General features: G+C 44.7%; 1 pseudogene; it reads right to left on the minus strand.

Moving 5' to 3' along the window:
- Positions 1–713: 713 nt before the first annotated feature.
- LOC147642174 (sugar transport protein MST4 pseudogene) lies at positions 714–11395 on the minus strand (annotated as a pseudogene).
- Positions 11396–17687: the final 6292 nt, after the last annotated feature.

Genomic DNA, 17687 nt, shown 5'->3' on the forward strand with positions numbered 1-17687 from the left:
CTTCTCTAGTTTTAATTGCCAAAAGGATGATGGCCCAGTCCTTCAAATTGTCTCCCCTTGTTAGAAGCCAATATTGATTACAACAACATATACTAATTCACAGCTTGCATACAGTCTCTAGCTTAAACCCCTCAACACACTACTCTCTTCCTTACTTCCCACCTTTTTGAGCAAAGCATGGACATAGTGTTCTTTGGTTGTGGAGATTAGCGAGAAAACCTACGTCATTGAAATCAAGTATTAGGGTTGCGTTAATGAGAGTTTGGAAGAAGAGACATCCATAGTACAAAGACGGTGGTGAAAGGGTCAACAAACAAGATTATAATTATGTAGGTAGAGAGAGTGCTTCTTAACTATGTGGCTTTTTACGAACCAAAACCTTAAAGTAGAGTGCAACATAGTATCCAAAGCCCTTGGCACATCATTGCCATTTTCATTGCAAAACCAACTGTATAGTATCCAAAGCCCTTGGCACATTATTGCCATTTTCATTGCAAAAGGTTGATGTATTAACGTGTCAAGTGGGGGATTGGAAAATGGCGTGTAAGATCAAAAGAGTACTACATTAATTTTGCTTAGACCATCTCTAAATGGCTTGTGAGGTGAAAAGAATACTGCTAAGACCATGATCCTCAAATGCTATTACAAAACTGCCCGGAGCATCTCTCTAAACGGGCTATTGCAACCATATAAAATAAGAAGTAGCATGTTGCCTAAATGACCTCGCGAAGGTGCTCCTGCCTGTGCTGCGCTGCAGTGAGCGGCGGAAGGAGATTCTTCCAGACGGCGTGCTTCCTCCATACGAACTCCATGTCTTCGATGGGCACCCCCTTGGTCTCCGGCAGCAGGAAGTAGGCGACAACGCCCATGAGCGCAACCCAGGCGGCGAAGAAGAAGAAGATGCCGAAGCGGAAGGCGCACAGCATGGAGAGAAATGCCTGCGCAATGATGAAAGTGAACAACATGTTAAATACCACGGCCACGCTCTGGCCGGCGGGCCTCGTCTCCAATGGGAATATCTCGCTTGGGATGAGCCAACCCATAGGACCCCACGACCAAGCAAAGCCGGGCACGAAGATGCACGTAAGCACGATGATGGCAATAGCTTCCACGCCTGAGGGCTGGTGACCGGGCTTGAGCGCCACACGCAGCAGGGCGCCGATGGCCGCCTGCGCCAGGAGCATCTGAACGCTGCCCTGCACAAGTAGGAACCGCCGGCCAAGCTTGTCGACCAGCGCCACCGACACGATTGTGGCCAGCACGTTGATGCCGCCTGTGATGGCTGCGGAGTAGAGCGCGGCGTCGCTTTTGAAGCCCACCGTCTGAAAGAGAACGGGCGCGTAGAACATGATCGCGTTGATGCCCGTCAGCTGCTGGAAGACTTGCAGCGCCACCGTGACGACCAGCTGCGGCTTGTTCCTCCTCCACATGGTCGACCACGGGCTTTGCACAGCCTGCGCGGCCTGGCTGGCCTGGCGGATGTCGTCCAGTTCGGCATCCACGTCACAGGTGCCCCTTATCTTGCACAACGCCGTCCGCGCCTGTTCTTCCCGACCCCTCTCCAGCAGACTGTTGGGAGTGTCGGGCAGGCCGAAGCCCGCCGCCGTGATGACAAGCGCCGGCACTCCCGCCAGCCCTAACGAGAGGCGCCAGCCCCAAGGGTGCGTGTTCTGTACGGCATAGTTCACCAAATTGGCCACCAAGATGCCCACCGTCACGGAGAGCTGGAAGAGAATGTTCATGGCTCCACGCCAGCGGGCGGGGGCAACCTCCGACAGGTAAAGCGGGACGGCCTGGTTGGCGAATCCCACGCCGCCGCCCAGCAGCATACGGCCCACTATGAGCATAGGCAAGTTTACCGCCGCGCAGTTGAATGCCACGCCCGCGAGGAAGAAGAAGCCGGCGATTAAGATGGTGAACGTGCGACCCCACCGGCGCGTGGTAAATGCCGCCGCCAGCGACGCCGCCATCGCCGCCAAGTAAAGCGACGATGTGAAGAGCTGCAACTTGTGGTCGTCGAACTTACAGTAATCACTCTCCCGGGCGCTGTTCTTTCTACGAAGCACGTGCGGGAAAAAAGCCTCCAAGAAGTCGTCCATGGAGGTGACCCCTCCGCTGATGCCGATGTCATAGCCAAACATGAGCCCCCCAAATGCCGCCACGACGCACGTGCAACAGACGTACCACGTGAGCCGCCCGCCGTACTCTCGGGCGCCGTCGGAAGCAGACGCCACAGAGAACGCTCCCATATTTGATGAATGTAGTTGCTGCACAAAATGAGATAGGATGTAGTTGCTTCCGCCAAGTGTTGTTTAAATCGGCGCACCCTCCTTTTCACAAAAGCTACGAAAGCGTAAAAAGCTCAGAAAGCAACAAGCGCTTTTATGGAGAAAGCCACCTGGCGTCGGACGATCTTTTAGCTGCGGTAAACTTTATAGTGTACACGGAGAATGATAAATATTATAGTTTCATATCTACAAAAACTTTTAGCTTTCGTGTCTCTGAAAACTTAATCTGATGTACAACTAGTAGAGTTACACGTCTTAAGTTCTTTTTTTAAAAACAATATATATATATATATATATATTTATGTTTATAGAATATTCAACCTAACTCTTTGATGACAAAAAACAAGGCCCTCTTAGGATAAATTTTGCAGTATGGAAGGACATCCCTCCAGGATTTCCTCCTTTTCTTTGCTATTAGACATGTCTCTTGACCTTTGGGATTGGTGGATTCCACCAGCATTCTATACCTAGGAGTAACTCCTTTGTGCTTGCCATCAACCAGCTCCTTGTCACAACGCTTTGAGTTGTACCTCTATATCAAATAGTAATAAAGGTTGGACCCTTTAGAAGTATGCACCAAGATCTCAATATCATTATCAGAAGCTCCCATGGACCAACTGAATCCTACTTACATTTAACAAAATCAGCCCTTGAATAGCTGTAACATCAAACACTTTGATATTCCTAGATAACCATATTTCCAAAAGGCATGTACTAGCACCCATGAAGTTTTTGAATTTGCATCTCAATATACCAAATAACCACATAGGCCAGGTCATTGTGACACCCACCCAATCAGCTATCCACCTATTCATTTTTCCCGAGAAATTCCTAATGGCAATACAGCTCCCAAAGGGCATGAAACCCATCTTGAAAGGCAGATCTACACCAAGTCCTGGGACACACACCAAAAGTAAAATTCCTTTTGTTCAATCTCCATACCAAGCTCCTTGTAGAAGAAACTAGTAGTGCCTTTGTCTAATATGCCACCCATTTTCAGTCCTTCAACTAGGTGAGAGGATTGTAAGCAGTTGACACCCATATACCATCCAAATTAGCCAATACCTACTTGACCACCCACATGGATCCTTGTTAGAGATATGATACATACAACCAACTCGGGCATCATCCATCCGTATATCCCACAAGTCACCAAAATATTTCAAACCCTTATTGTTTAGCCTCTTAGTAGTAACCAAATCCAGATGAGGAGCAGATGAACCAGAGGAGGGTTGAATCCTTGAGATCACCAGATGCTCAGTTGAAAAAAGGAGTTGGTAGTAGGTCTTTCCATTCAGTGAGTCCCATGACACCCTTCCAAGCTTGGCATATCAACTTGTAGGTTGGGGCATTTTTAATTATTAGAGGAGCAAAAGAAAACGATTTATCAATCCAGGAAAGACCTACCCAAACCCCCCTTGCTTCTAACTTCAGAAGCTTCCACTATTAACCAACTTACTTCTTGTTTTAGAAACTCATGAAGCGAGGAGCCCAACCTGGCTTTAGCATGTGTAGATAGATGAAGTATACCCAGAACCCCAGTCTCTAGGTAGACATGTATTTTATCCCAAGCTAGCTAAACTAGGCCCCTATTAGCCTTTCTCTGATTTCTCCAAAGAAATCCCTAATAGGGCCTATCGATTTGGACTAGTGAATTTTGATATCATTAGGGGAAATTCAGACTCTCAAATGGGCCTCTTAAGGCCCCTCTCTCTCTTCCACGAGTCAAGGAAAAGTGCCAAAGTTAATGTTATAATGTTGGCACTCTCTCTCCTCGTCGGATTTTCCTTAACAATTTACTTTATTCAAATATCTGTTTTCACCTATAAATCTGCTCAAAATCCCATGTAATAACTCCATCTTTTGCATTTACTTACTACAATGAAATTCGTGAGCTTTGCACTCATTCTTCAATGAGTCCCCTTCCCCTTAATCATTCATTCTTCTCATCGAACATTTCGTATCTACACGATGATCATCCTCCTCTCCACCGTTTTTCTATTCTTTTGCATACTGTTGGAATTAGGGTTGCAGGAATGCACACACAACTTCAAGAAGATGAGGAAGCTTGAGCACAACACAGTAGTGTATTATGAGTGCCAAAAATGAAAGATAACAAGCCCTAGAAGATAATGGGCGTATATACAATGCACGGGGGAAAAAACCTCCTAGTGAGGGAAAAAGTGCCCCGGCGGTCCTAAGTGTGTTCACACACATCACTACTATAATATGGTAACAAATCCCCCCTGGAGTGATGCGGTGAACAAGAGCTAGCACTCATGTATAGGGAAGTGTCTAGCTATGTGGACGAATCCACAAAAGGGAGTAAGCCCAAAGCTTTGCGAAAAGCTTCGAACTTCTCACGAGGCAGAGCCTTTGTGAAAAGGTCTGCAAGGTTATCCTGTGTTGGCACATAAGCCAAACTGATCTCTCCTGCAGAGAGTCTCTCCCTGACATAATGGTAGTGCACCTCAATGTGCTTCGTACGAGCATGGAACACTGGGTTCCGCGCAACTGCCAATGCGCTCTGACTGTCAGTGAAGATGGTGGTGGCAGATGGCTGCCCAACACCCAAATCAGCCATAAGGCGTCTGAGCCACACACACTCAACCGTAGCTGTGAAAGCTGCCCTGTACTCAGCTTCACAACTAGAAGTGGCCACAGTAGGCTGCTTCTTGCTCAACCATGATATGCATGAGCTTCCAAGCATGAAGCAAAAACCACTCGTGGACACGCGTGTGTCATAACAACCAGCCCAGTCAGAATCTGAAAAAACATGTAAATCTGGCGGCAATGATCCCCCCTTGGGATAAAACAACCCAAGATGCCGAGTACCACTCAAATAGCGAAAGATACGCTTCACTGCCTGCCAATGCTTAATGCCTGGGCTATGCATAAATCTGCTCACCTGTGAGACTGCAAACTGAATGTCTGGCCTCGTAATGCATACATAAATGAGGCAACCAACAGCTGTCTGATAGAGTGTGACATCAAAGTGATCTCCAGCATCATGAAGACTCAACTTCAAACCTGTCTCCATTGGAGTAGCAATAGGCTTGCAGTCTTCAAGGCCAAATCTCCGCAACAATGTTTCAATATACTTTGTCTGACACAAAGCAATACCTCCATCACACTGCTTAAATTGTATCCCCAAATAATGATGCAAATGGTCCAAATCTGACATCTCAAAAGAGGCATTCAAATCAGCCTTAAAATCAGCAATATGACTCTCATTTGGTCCTGTGAGCAGCATGTCATCGACATAGAGAGCAATGATTAGATGTACACCATCCACACGTTTAACATACAAAGTGCTTTCTGTTGGACTATTCTGAAACCCATGTGCAGTCAAATATGCATGTATTTTTTCATACCAAGCTCGTGGAGCTTGCTTTAAACCATATAAAGCCTTTTTTAACCTGCACACTTTGTTTTCCTGCCCTCTTTGAACAAAACCACGAGGCTGCGATACATACACCTCCTCATGCAAATCTCCATTTAAGAACGCAGTCTTTATGTCCAGCTGATGTACATTCCAACCATTATGAGCTGCTAATGCACAGATGCTACGAACAGTGGTCATACGACATGTGGGAGCAAAAGTCTCATCAAAATCAATGCCCTTCTCTTGAGCATAACCTTTTGCAACAAGCCTAGCCTTATGGCGATCCACTGTGCCATCAGGCTTACGCTTCAATTTGTATACCCACTTAGTGCCAATGGCCTTCTTGCCAGGGGGCAAGTCACATAAAGACCATGTACTATTCTTCATAATAGCATCGTATTCTGCTTGCATAGCAGCCATCCAATTTTCTGAACTTTGTGCCTCATCAAATGAAACAGGCTCACTTTCATCGCACATACTAGAAACAGCCAATGCATAACAATCTGACGCATAAGAGGCACCATGAGAGCCAGAACGAGTGCGACTAGACAAAGGGGCATCCAACTTGCTGTCACGCAAAGTCTGCACCAGCCATCTAGGCATGTTCCTAGAGCCCTCAATCTCTTGTCTCTCATCCTCAAGTGCATCATGCACATCTGCATCAGATATAGGCTGATCTGTGCCATCATTTAAAACCTGCATAGGCTGAAAAACTGCCTCATGAGGTATTGCACTTGACTGTGCACCACTGAAAAGAGGCAACAATGTATCATAGACATCACGTGAGCTGATATCTGTCTCCTTAGTACATGAAACCAAGGGCTGAACTGCATCTTCCACAAATACAACATCACGGCTAACCAAAATGCGCTTTGTCTGTGGATGATACAAACGATAGCCTTTGCTCTCAGCACTATATCCAACAAAAATACATTTGACAGCTTTGTCATCCAATTTTCTGCGATGTTGCACAGGCACTAATGCATATGCCAGGCAACCAAAAACACGTAAATGGCCAACAGATGGCTTGCGGCTATGCCAAGCCTCATATGGAGTGACAACCTGTAATGCTTTGGTGGGACACCTGTTTAGTACATAAGTGGCACACATGACAGCCTCAAGCCAAAAACCATGTGGTAGACTTTGACTCTTAACCATACATCTTGCCATTTCCATGAGAGACCTGTTTTTTCTCTCAGCCACACCATTTTGCTGTGGTGTATACGGCACTGTACATTGGTGTTTTATCCCACGCTCAGCCAGAAATGCATTAAATTCTGAAGACATATACTCCCCCCCTCGATCTGAACGGAGGGTGCCCATCTTACTTTCTGACACATTTTCAGCCATAACCAAAAACTGTTTGAAGCACAAAAACACTTCGGACTTTGCCTTCAAAGGATATACCCATGCATGCCTGGTAAAATCATCAATGAAAGTCACGAAGTAAAGGTAGTTTCCAAATGATGGAGTTTGCATGGGACCACAAACATCACTGTGAACAAGCTGCAATCTGCGTTCAGCTCTCACTGATCCATCTTTGGGAAAGGAAGCACGCTGCATTTTACCCAATATGCAGCCCTCACAAACATGCTTGACAGGTGCCTCAAGCTTAGGCAAAGAAGACACCATTTCAGATTTCTGCAGGCGCAGCAAACTTGCAAAATTCAGATGACCAAAACGTGCATGCCACAGTTTTGCATTTGAAATAGCCTGCGTATCCATAATAGCACATGCTGAATCCTCTACACATTTGCCATCCATATTGAGCTTATACAGCCCTCGACATAGTGAACCAGATGCTACAATGATGTCACCACAAGAGAGATCATGAACAGTACATCTGTCATCCACAAATTTTACAACCAAACCTGTTTTGGCAAATGCGGAGACTGACAGCAGATTCTTTTTGATCCCTGGCACATACAATGCATCAAAAAGTGTAAAGGTGTTGCAATTTGCAACATTCAGCACAATCTGTCCAACTCCTTTAACGGGATAAGAGGAGTTATTGGCACAAGTGACAGTATTCCCTGTGGGAGTAGACTCAAGGAAAGTGAATAAACTGCGCTGCGAGGTGATATGCTTAGTGGCACCACTGTCAAAGTACCATACATCTGAATCTACTGCAGACATACATGTGTCATGCAAAGATGGGTCATAACTGCACTGCGCATTGAATGCCCATTCTGTATCTTGAACAACATTAGCAGATTCATTGTTAGAAGGAGAGGCATCTGCAACAGCCATACCAGCCTCTTTCTTCTTAGCCTCTTTCGCAGCCAGCTTAGGACACGCTTTGATGACATGATCATTTCCCTTACAGTACTTGCAAAATGTCTTCTGTTTGTCACCCTTCTTCTCATCTTTGTCTTCCTTCTTTGGTTGCGCAGCATTTGCAGATTTCTGCTTACTAGAAGAAAAGCCAGCTTTACCTTTCCCGCTTCTCTGACTAGCAACGAAAGCTTGATCTGCGACACGCATAATATTCCTGTTTTGCCTTGACTGGTCTTCTTGCAGCAAAACAGAAACTAACTCCTCAAATGATAAGGCATTGGGATTGCCTTTCATCATCAAGCGAAGAGTGGAAGCAAAACCCTGATAAGAATCTGGTAGACCATTCAAAACAGTCTGCACAAGTGAACTGTCTGACAGGATTTCATCTGTAGAAATGAGCTGCTCTTTGAAATCCTTGATCTTTGTCAAAAAGCTATCCATAGAATCACCTTCGTTCATATGCTCACTCTCCAACTGTTTTCGGAGGTAAGCAACACGAGCCTCATTTCTTGCCTGATACAATGTGGCAAGTACATCCCAAGCATCCTTAGAAGTCCTGCAGGAGCGAATATGTGGGATAATGGTACGTTTGACAGACAGCGCAATCAAGGCATGAGCCTGTGCATCTCTACCATCCCAACGAATCTGCTCTGCTGAAAGTGGTGGTTCTCGAACAGCTGCTACAGCACTTGTGCCTGCACCATCATCAACAGTACCTGTTTCTGATGTGTTTGCAGCATTCCCAGCCACAATAGGACGTGCATCAATACCCTGCACAATGTTCCATAACCCCTTTGCTACCAATACATGTCGCATCATATATGCCCACAATGGATAGTTGGTGCCATCCAACTTATCCTCAGCAGCCAACATGCGGAATACATCATTGTTGTCAGCCATGGCCAATGACTGTACTACTAGATGTAAATGCTGTCTGTAAGAGGTAAACCTGTATAAAATCGACCTGTGCTATGTAGCACAGCCCAAAACAGACGAATGGGCACCTGTCCTGCAGATTTTAATCTTGACAGAAAATCTGCACAGTAGTACGATTTTGCCTGCACAGTACTTGGAATGCAAAAACGGAGGGCGAAATGACTTCAGATCAAAATTCTGAAACGAACAAGCCCTACGGGCTTACCCACGGCATATACTAACCTGCAGACGCTCGTGAAACCTCGTCGCAATCGGAGGAGATGAAGCGGCAGGTGCCGGTGATGCTGCCCGGGAGAAGGAAGCTTGCTCTGATACCAATTGTTGGAATTAGGGTTGCAGGAATGCACACACAACTTCAAGAAGATGAGGAAGCTTGAGCACAACACAGTAGTGTATTATGAGTGCCAAAAATGAAAGATAACAAGCCCTAGAAGATAATGGGCGTATATACAATGCACGGGGGAAAAAACCTCCTAGTGAGGGAAAAAGTGCCCCGGCGGTCCTAAGTGTGTTCACACACATCACTACTATAATATGGTAACACATACTACGTACTGTGGATTATTGTTATGGTGCCATTTTCTGCTATACTCCTCCATGGATCCATCATACTCAAAGTTGCATGGCAATCCTCTTGGAGAAGTGGGGGCAAGGAGCTCAAACCAGGTAATAAAAAATGATAATGGTGTTTCATTTTTGTTTCGAGAAATTCTTTACTTATGTCTTGTAGACTCAACATGAATGTATCTTCTACTAATTGATGCTATATTTTGTGGACGTTTCTCTTTCATTTCTACAAAACTCTAGAAGAAATGAAAACAAGAGGGACATACATCTGGCTTTGGATGAAGATTACACACCTCTACACAAGAGGTGTAGAGGCGTTCAAGGGTCAATTTATCCACATGATCCCATGTCCCAACAGCCACCCAACTTTTCTGGGTTAACTTCATTGGTTAAGTATGTTTGTGAGGGGAATGGAGGGGCAATACAGGATTGGTTGGCTACACAAAGAGGCTTGCAAAAATCAACATTAGAGTGTTTATTGGTCTGCACAGAGATTGTTAATGATCAAGGAGAAAAATATCTCACAGTTAAGTGCTATGTATCAGAACAAGGCCTAGGAAACCTCTCATTGAACAACTACACTTTGGAAGCACGTGAACAAAGAAGGCCTAGGAAACCTCTCATTGAATTATGCAAAACAGGAGGGCAATGCAAACGCCATGTTTATCCAGAGAACTAGAGGATGAAAGAAATCCAAGCTAGAGGGGGAGATGATGTAATTGCAAAAATCCTCACAACAAAAGATATCGTAAGGTCCAATGTACTCTCTCATTCTAAGAACTGACCAATTGGCTGATGAAATTGTAGAAGGGCAATTACAAGATGTCATGAAAGAAATCACATCATGTGAAGCACATGGCATGTGTGACAAAATTGGCATCAGCAACAATGAAGGACCATGTAAGGGTCAGTTTGGAGACTAGCACTTAGCCCCTAATGAGGGTTAACTCCCCGATGTGAGGCCACTAGGGACTCACTCCACCTCCACTGTGTCACCCAAATGGATCTTCCATAAGCTAGTTAGAGAGAAAAGAGGAAAGGAGCTATGGAAAGCTCTACCTCTACTCCATGCCTTTGTGTATGCAAGAGGGATCTCAAGAAGAAGACAAGAATCATCACCTACATGCACACACCACAATCAATCAAGCAAGCATGCATCAACCAATACAAGCATGCCACAAGAGAGAGAGAGAGAGAGAGAGAGAGAGAGAGAAGGCAAAATTCAATTGTGATAATGGAATTGTCCCTTTTCATATTTCATAAATCACTTATATACATGAGCTCACTTTTTACAATAGCCGACCGCCTATTGCAATTGGGGGCCCAAAACTTACTTCCTAGCTCTATGTACACCTAGGCTCATTCATGTGTGACCGGCATTACACAAGTCGTAAGGTTAGTCATCCTATATATCTTTTTCATGAAGTGCTTAGCGCAGTTACATAATAATGAGTTACAAAAAGCGTAACCACACTTGAAAATGACATTAACCAGTGTGGTTAACATACCCCCTCCCTAATTTAGATCCGTCCTCGGAGCTGGCAAGGGTACTTAGCGGTAGTAGATGGAGTAGGTGCAGATGAAGTCGAATCACGACTTGGGGGATCGATGGAAGACCTTGTAGCTCATCCAAAAAGTGGTCTCCATCATATCTTCAAAGGTCTGCAGGCAAGGCGGGCATCCATTGGATGTGCTCGTAGTAGCCAAATAAGTAGTTAAAAGTGGGGCCTTTGTTGAGGTCGAAGGCGAGGCCTTGGCTACCCTCATAGTACTAATAGTACTAGTCCAGAAGTGTGATAAGGAGGTGGAAGAAGCGGATGGTGGCCACAATTGTTGGATCATGCACCTGCCCATACCTGTCAATGAACGCATGGATCTTGGTGAGCATAGTGGCCACAATCGCTGGATCGTGCACCTGCTCATACCTATCAAATGAATGCATGGATCTTGGTGAGCATAGTGGCCTCAGTGGTAGGGGCTTTGGGATGTGGGTAAGGCAAACCAGGAAAGTTGTATTGGAGCTTGGGGTTTGGCGTCTGCTCCGTCTTGAAGAGGTCCCAAGCCCAACATCAATAGATGGGCAAGTAGGCGGGGTCAATCCTTAGAATGTTTGGGGCCTTGTAATATTGTTCCCAGATGTATGGTTTGAGAAGAAAAGGCCCTCGCCCATAAGTTTGAAGGTGATGGGGCGAGGGGGTCGTTGGTAACCTCCTCATTGCCAATGGGGGTGTTGGCACTTCCATGCAATGTGCTTGGCGTCCAAGTAGGGCCGAAGGACATGGATGCCCATGCGGTCTGTCACCCCACTCATGGGGGCTTCTTGGAGTTGTCGACGACTGAGCAAGATGTTGATGTCCTGCTTGAACTCCATGCGATCCAAGGAGTCACGCCAGTTGAGAGGGTTGAGGGGTGGGTCACTTTCTTTCTTCGTTTGCGGAGGTGGCAGGGGGATCTTGCCTTTGTCCAAACATGTGGGGGAAGGGAGGTCAAGGAACGATTGTGATGGGGGTAGAGGGGCTGTCGACTGAGAAGGTACTGTGGAGCGAGGGTTGCGGTAGGAGAGGTGGGGGCCACCTTTTCGATGTCAAGGGAATATCCTTTAGGTTAAGGGGGAGGCCCAAATGAAGAGTGAGGGTGGTGGGTGAAGGAGGGGTTGGTGAAGGAGGAGTAGGTATGTGGGGGGGTTGTAGAGGATGGCGAGGGGAAGAGGGAAAGGATGGTGGTCCGTGGTAGTGGTGGGGGTGGAGGTGGTTGGGAGCTAGTCCTAGGTTGGGATGGGTGGGGGGGGAGGTTGATGAGGAGGAGACGAGGGTGGGAGTGGCTCATTAGGGGGGTTGTCGGGAGTAGCACACCTCCATCATTGTCATCATCGTTGTCGTTGAATGAGGAGGAGTTATTGGCCGGGCACTTGAAGTAGAAGAAGCGGTGGGCATCATCGGTCTCTTGAGGGGAGAAGTCCAGGGGGAAGGCCACATGGGAATCATCGAATTGGATGATCCCAGTGCCGTGGATTACCTAGAGTTGGAGTTGGCACTTGTGCTAGAGGATAAGAAGGCCTTGGTAGGTGTAAGGGGGGAGCTCGAAGGGGGCGGAGGGATTTGTAGGTAGCTTAGATAATCTGTCATCCCCGATGATGGAGGAAGTAAAGGGCTTCCGTGGTACAGGAGGGATGGTACGAGAGTAGGGCCAAAGCCCGTCGAGGACGGCGAGGTCAATGGTTTCATTGGTGGTGGTAGGGTGCCTGCATCGGAGAAGGTGGGTCCAGTTGAGGAGAGTGTCTTGAAGGGGGTAGACGGGGAAGTCGAAGAGGGTGGCTGGTTCAGAGAAGGAGATTTGGCCCTGGAAGAAAAGGATGGCAAGAAAGGAGATGGAACCAGACTCGGAGCTTGGTGAGGATGTAGGAAAATGTGGTGGTGGAAATGGGTTTGTCGAGGAAGATGTGCTCGAGAAGGTTTAGGCGAATGGCTAAGTAGTTGAGGTTAAGGATTTGGTCGGGGTTTTGGGGAGGGGTGGCAAGGTTGGGGAGCTTGGTAGCTATGTCCGTCAACACGTCGACTTTTCTTTCGACGGCGTTGGGGACAAGGCCAGAAGGGGTGGGTGGAGGTTGGAGAGCCTGGGCCTCTATGGCTTAGACTTGGGAACCTTTTTGGAATAGGGCACCCTCTACAACTTCCCTACACTAATGGAAGGAGGGGCTGATATTGTGGATGTCCTCTTCTGCGCACGCCACTCATCGTTGTTGGAGTTGATGGGCTTCTGTTTGGGCAAGGGAGAGGGCATGAAGGGCCTGCCGCTCCACTTCTTGGGCAACCTGAAGTTGGTAGTACTGAAGCTCAGTGAGGGAGGCGAGGGTAGCTTCGTGGTCCTCCAGGGCTGCTTGGAGGTGATGATTGTCCAACGTGGCCTCATGGAGGGCCTCCTGGGTCTACCTGCTAGTTAGCTTTCATGATCAGCATCTGTTGTTGCGCAGCCGGTGACCTGCTCTTGTTGCCTATGCATGTAATCTATCATCTGGTTCATTAGCTTGTGGGCTAGGCTGGAGTATCTCTAGGCGAAATTGGGCACTACACTATGTGTGGAGTGGATACCCTCTGAATAAGCTTCTTGGGAGCGAAAGTTGCTTGCATGAGCCCATCGCAAAGTATCCATAGTGTTCCATAGGGAGGAGGCGGGGGAGAAAGTGCATGTTTCTTCAAAGAAGGGAGGGGGCGGAGAGGACACATGAAGAGGGGGGTTTCATAGAGGTTCTTCTCAAATAATTGGGTTGTGCGGCACATCTCCTCCTCTTCTGCGGCTCTTCAGCATCCTAGGCCTTTGTGTCTGTTCCAGTCATGGCTTGGTGGGGAGCAAGTTCTTGTTTTACTGGGAGGTTGTGTTGAAATATACAAGTGAATAGGGTGTGTGTGTGGGAACAAGCCCTTGGCAAGAGGCTATAAAAGAGAATCTGTAAATGTGAGAGAACCTATGAAAAGGTGAGAAGAATCTACTGGGAGAGAATAAAGGGTAGCATGAGAAGATTTAGGAAGTGGAGATATTCTGGGAGAGGTGGAGAGAATCAAGCAAAAGAGGTGGAGCGAATCAAGGAGAAATCAGTGGGATTAGATGCTTGGATGTAAACTCTATAAATTGAGGCATTGGCCTAATGAGAACTTGCTGGTTTTTGATTATCCATGCCTACATTAAGCTATTAGTTAATCACGTCTTAATTATTGTCTAATCTCTTTGTTAATGATGTTGATTCTAGCATTTGATCCACCATAGCTCATCACATTGCTATAATTTTAACATGATATCAGAGCCAAGCCTAGAATCCATCGATTTAAGAGCCCATTATCTTGCTAATCACTTGGCTAATCAAGATTAGTAGAAAATTAATATTTTCAACTAACCTCTGCACCCCCAGCCAATGGAGGAGCTCTCTCTCCCTTCACACATAACCATTGCCCAAGCCCTTTTAGGGACTCATACTAGACTCAAGGACCTACACACAACTCAAAGCAATTGAAGAAATTCAGCGCAGAACGCCGGTGGGCAGCGCGATTTGCAGGCGCCAAATTTTTTTGGGAAAAAGCTCCATGTGACGTACCCGCTTCAAATTGGTCTAATTCCAGCTAGCCCCGGGGGTTTTCAAGCATACTTTACAAGTTGGTGAACTCAGAATTTGATTTGATTAAGTCTACAGTGAGATCCAAGCTCTTCATCAAATCTGCAGGTAACTTTGGTAAAATAGAGATTAAGCATTCAATGTTTGGTCAAATCTCATGTTTCTTGGCTTAATCCTCTACTAGACTGATTGCTATTGATGGCCTTGAAAGGATTTGAGCTCATTTGAACTCTAAGGCCTCGGATCTGGGCTCCCCGCATACTCTGTTTTTTGCACACAAAACAAAGGATTAATTTGCTAATCAATGATTAATCAGTACTAATCACTATATTTTGGTACAATTGAGGGTTCAAATCAACCATTAGGTATCTGATACAGATCCTTGTAACTTCAAATTACAATTCAGAGATGGTTTGATACTCCAACCTATAAGATTCCTCCCCAGCCTTCGAGGTATACAGGAGTAAGAATCTCCCTTTCTGATCTTATAATTATTCCCTCTCTAAAATAAAAGAAAGTTCTGTTTAACAAAGGAAGACCCTTTTCCTAGAATACTTCTCAAGAGTCCCACCTGTTTTAAGGATTCAGAACAACGAGTTCAGAAGTGAGAATCGATGTTTTGGATATCAAGGTTTTGGTCTCGAGTACGACCCAAAAGAAGTTCTTTATCTCTTGGGAAGTATGAGAAGTTATCTCCCAGATATTGTGGACCAAAGAAAGTAGGTGATTTAACTTACGAACTTCTTTTATCTCCTCATCTCAAAGTTCTTAATGCCTTCTATAGAAAATTGTGCCAACCCAAATCATGGAAAGACGGTAAAACTTCAGTGGCAAGCTACCGTTGGCTTCTAAGTTACGCTAGCTCCTTCCTTTATATAAGTCGTAACTTTTACTTGTCGCTCACAGTAATCTTACTCCCATCGATCTCCTTTCTTCCTAATCTCCTTCATGGCTTGGCAACAAGAATTAGTTTTATCCATAATGATTCCTCACCTTCAAGACGCAAGTGAGTCTGTGAAGAAGGATTTTATAGAACAGTATGAGCGCTCACTTTTCCCTCACTTGGGAACTTCTGTAGCGCAGACCAAATGGCGGACCTATCAAGACATAACTAGGGTAACACCCTGGGGTCAGCAGCACTTTCGCAACAATGTCCGCTTGGCCATGGTTATTGAAGCCTTGGGTTTGGGTCCCCGATACTACTGCGTCATGAGATCAAGGCATCCTGGGTTTTCTGAGCGGGTCTTCTTATTGGCGTGTTTTCTTCCTCATGAGAAGATATGCCTTTACCCCGTTTTTGGCTTGCCTCTCAGAGGTCCTTTTGTTAGAACACCTCATACCACTGAGATAGGCGCAGCAATAACCCACAGAATCATTCCCATAGATGAGTTACCTTATACTTGTGCAGCTTGTGAGGACTGCTTTTGTGATCATATGATGGACGGGCTTATGGAAGTGTAAAGAGTTCTTCTATCTTTACTGTATAAGTTCCGAGAATGAATAAAGTTTAAATCTTGTTCTTATTTTGAATCTTGCTCTCTTTAAGACGTTTCTTGGTGGTTAATCTTGATTAAAATTTTTCTCTAAGTCTCATATTCGTGCATCTTGCGAAATTATCCCAGTTTGCGAGATGAGGACATCTCGCATTTTTTAAGTGGGGTAGAATGTAAGATTCCTCCCCTACTCCCTTTTTGATGTCTAGTATCTTTCCCTGTAATCAATCCCTCTTCAGAAATATAAAGACCTTGTTTCTATCTGTTTTAGCCTAGAGAGAGAAAAATATTCTAGAGAGAGAATATTCAGATTTTGAATATTTTTGGATAGAAAAATATCTCTTCTAATTCAGATGAGTTCCCCTGAAATAGAAATTCAAAAAGAGTTTTCCAATGTGCAATTGGAATTAATTGGAAATAGGTATAAAGAACCTTAGTCTAAGGGTCTAGATTTTCAGAAATCTTTAGACTATGGTCCAATTAAGGTTCCTATGGGCCAATAGCATCAATCCATGTGTAGGGAAGAGATAAATCCAAATTTGTAAAAAGAAGATACCCAAAAATGAGTAAATGCTCACATAAGGTGAAGAGTTGAAAATGTACAAGGTTTATTAGTAAAAAAATTATGAGCAATATTAAAAGTATGACATATGTAAGGAAGAGGAGTTCTTTAAAGGAGGTGCATATTTCACATAAGATGAAGAGTTGAAAATGTACAAGGTTTATTAGTAAAAAAATTATGAGCAATATTAAAAGTATGACATATGTAAGGAAGGGGAGTTCTTTAAAGGAGGTGCATATTTCACATAAGATGAAGAGTTGAAAATGTACAAGGTTTATTAGTAAAAAACTATGAGCAATATTAAAAATATGACATATGTAAGGAAGGGGAGTTCTTTAAAGGAGGTGCATATTTCACATGCTTGAATGAGTTTTAAACTCATAAAAATTGAGATATTTCATCTCTCCTCTCTCCTCATTTAAGTCTAGTTCCAAAAAGTGAGCTTAACTGACCTAAAAATGGTCAAATATTGACCAAACTGATTTAGAAAATTCTAGAATCAGTTTGTTTGGTTAGGAGCTCAATTTTTCCTATAAATAGAAGCCTCCCCCTTGTTGAAAAATATATAGTGTTTATGCATCGTTACTCTACTCCACCTAAGCCAAGAACTGTGAATTCATTTAATAATTCACTAGTTTTTGGAGCTTCCCTCTTTCTTCAATTCCCATTAGTGGCTCCATCAACATACTTAACCAATTGATTGGTTGGGGGCCTCTACCGTGAACAAAGAATCAAGCAAGTTGTAAGGTAATTAGTGAATATTGATCTTTCTATAATTTCTCAATGTTTCTCTCTTCTCAACCCCTCTCAAGCTTGAGAAGTTTAATTGGTATGGTTTTTTTTTAAATGCTATTGAAGTTTGAATAGTAGTGAAGAGTTACATAAGTTAATAAATGCTATTGAAGTTAATTTTCATTTATGTTTAAATTCTAATGATTTTTATGTAAATTCTCTCTCTCACTCAAGAAATGGTCATACTCATGACCCGTTCTCAATCCAAATCAAGCTTTTCATAAAGCTTTTCCTTAACCCAAGATTAAGCTATGCTTGAGGCCAATTTAATGGCTTTTTTCTA

Source organism: Cibotium barometz, chromosome 1, assembly GCF_041138505.1.
Source record: "Cibotium barometz isolate CiBa-2024 chromosome 1, ASM4113850v1, whole genome shotgun sequence".
NCBI lineage: Eukaryota > Viridiplantae > Streptophyta > Polypodiopsida > Cyatheales > Cibotiaceae > Cibotium > Cibotium barometz.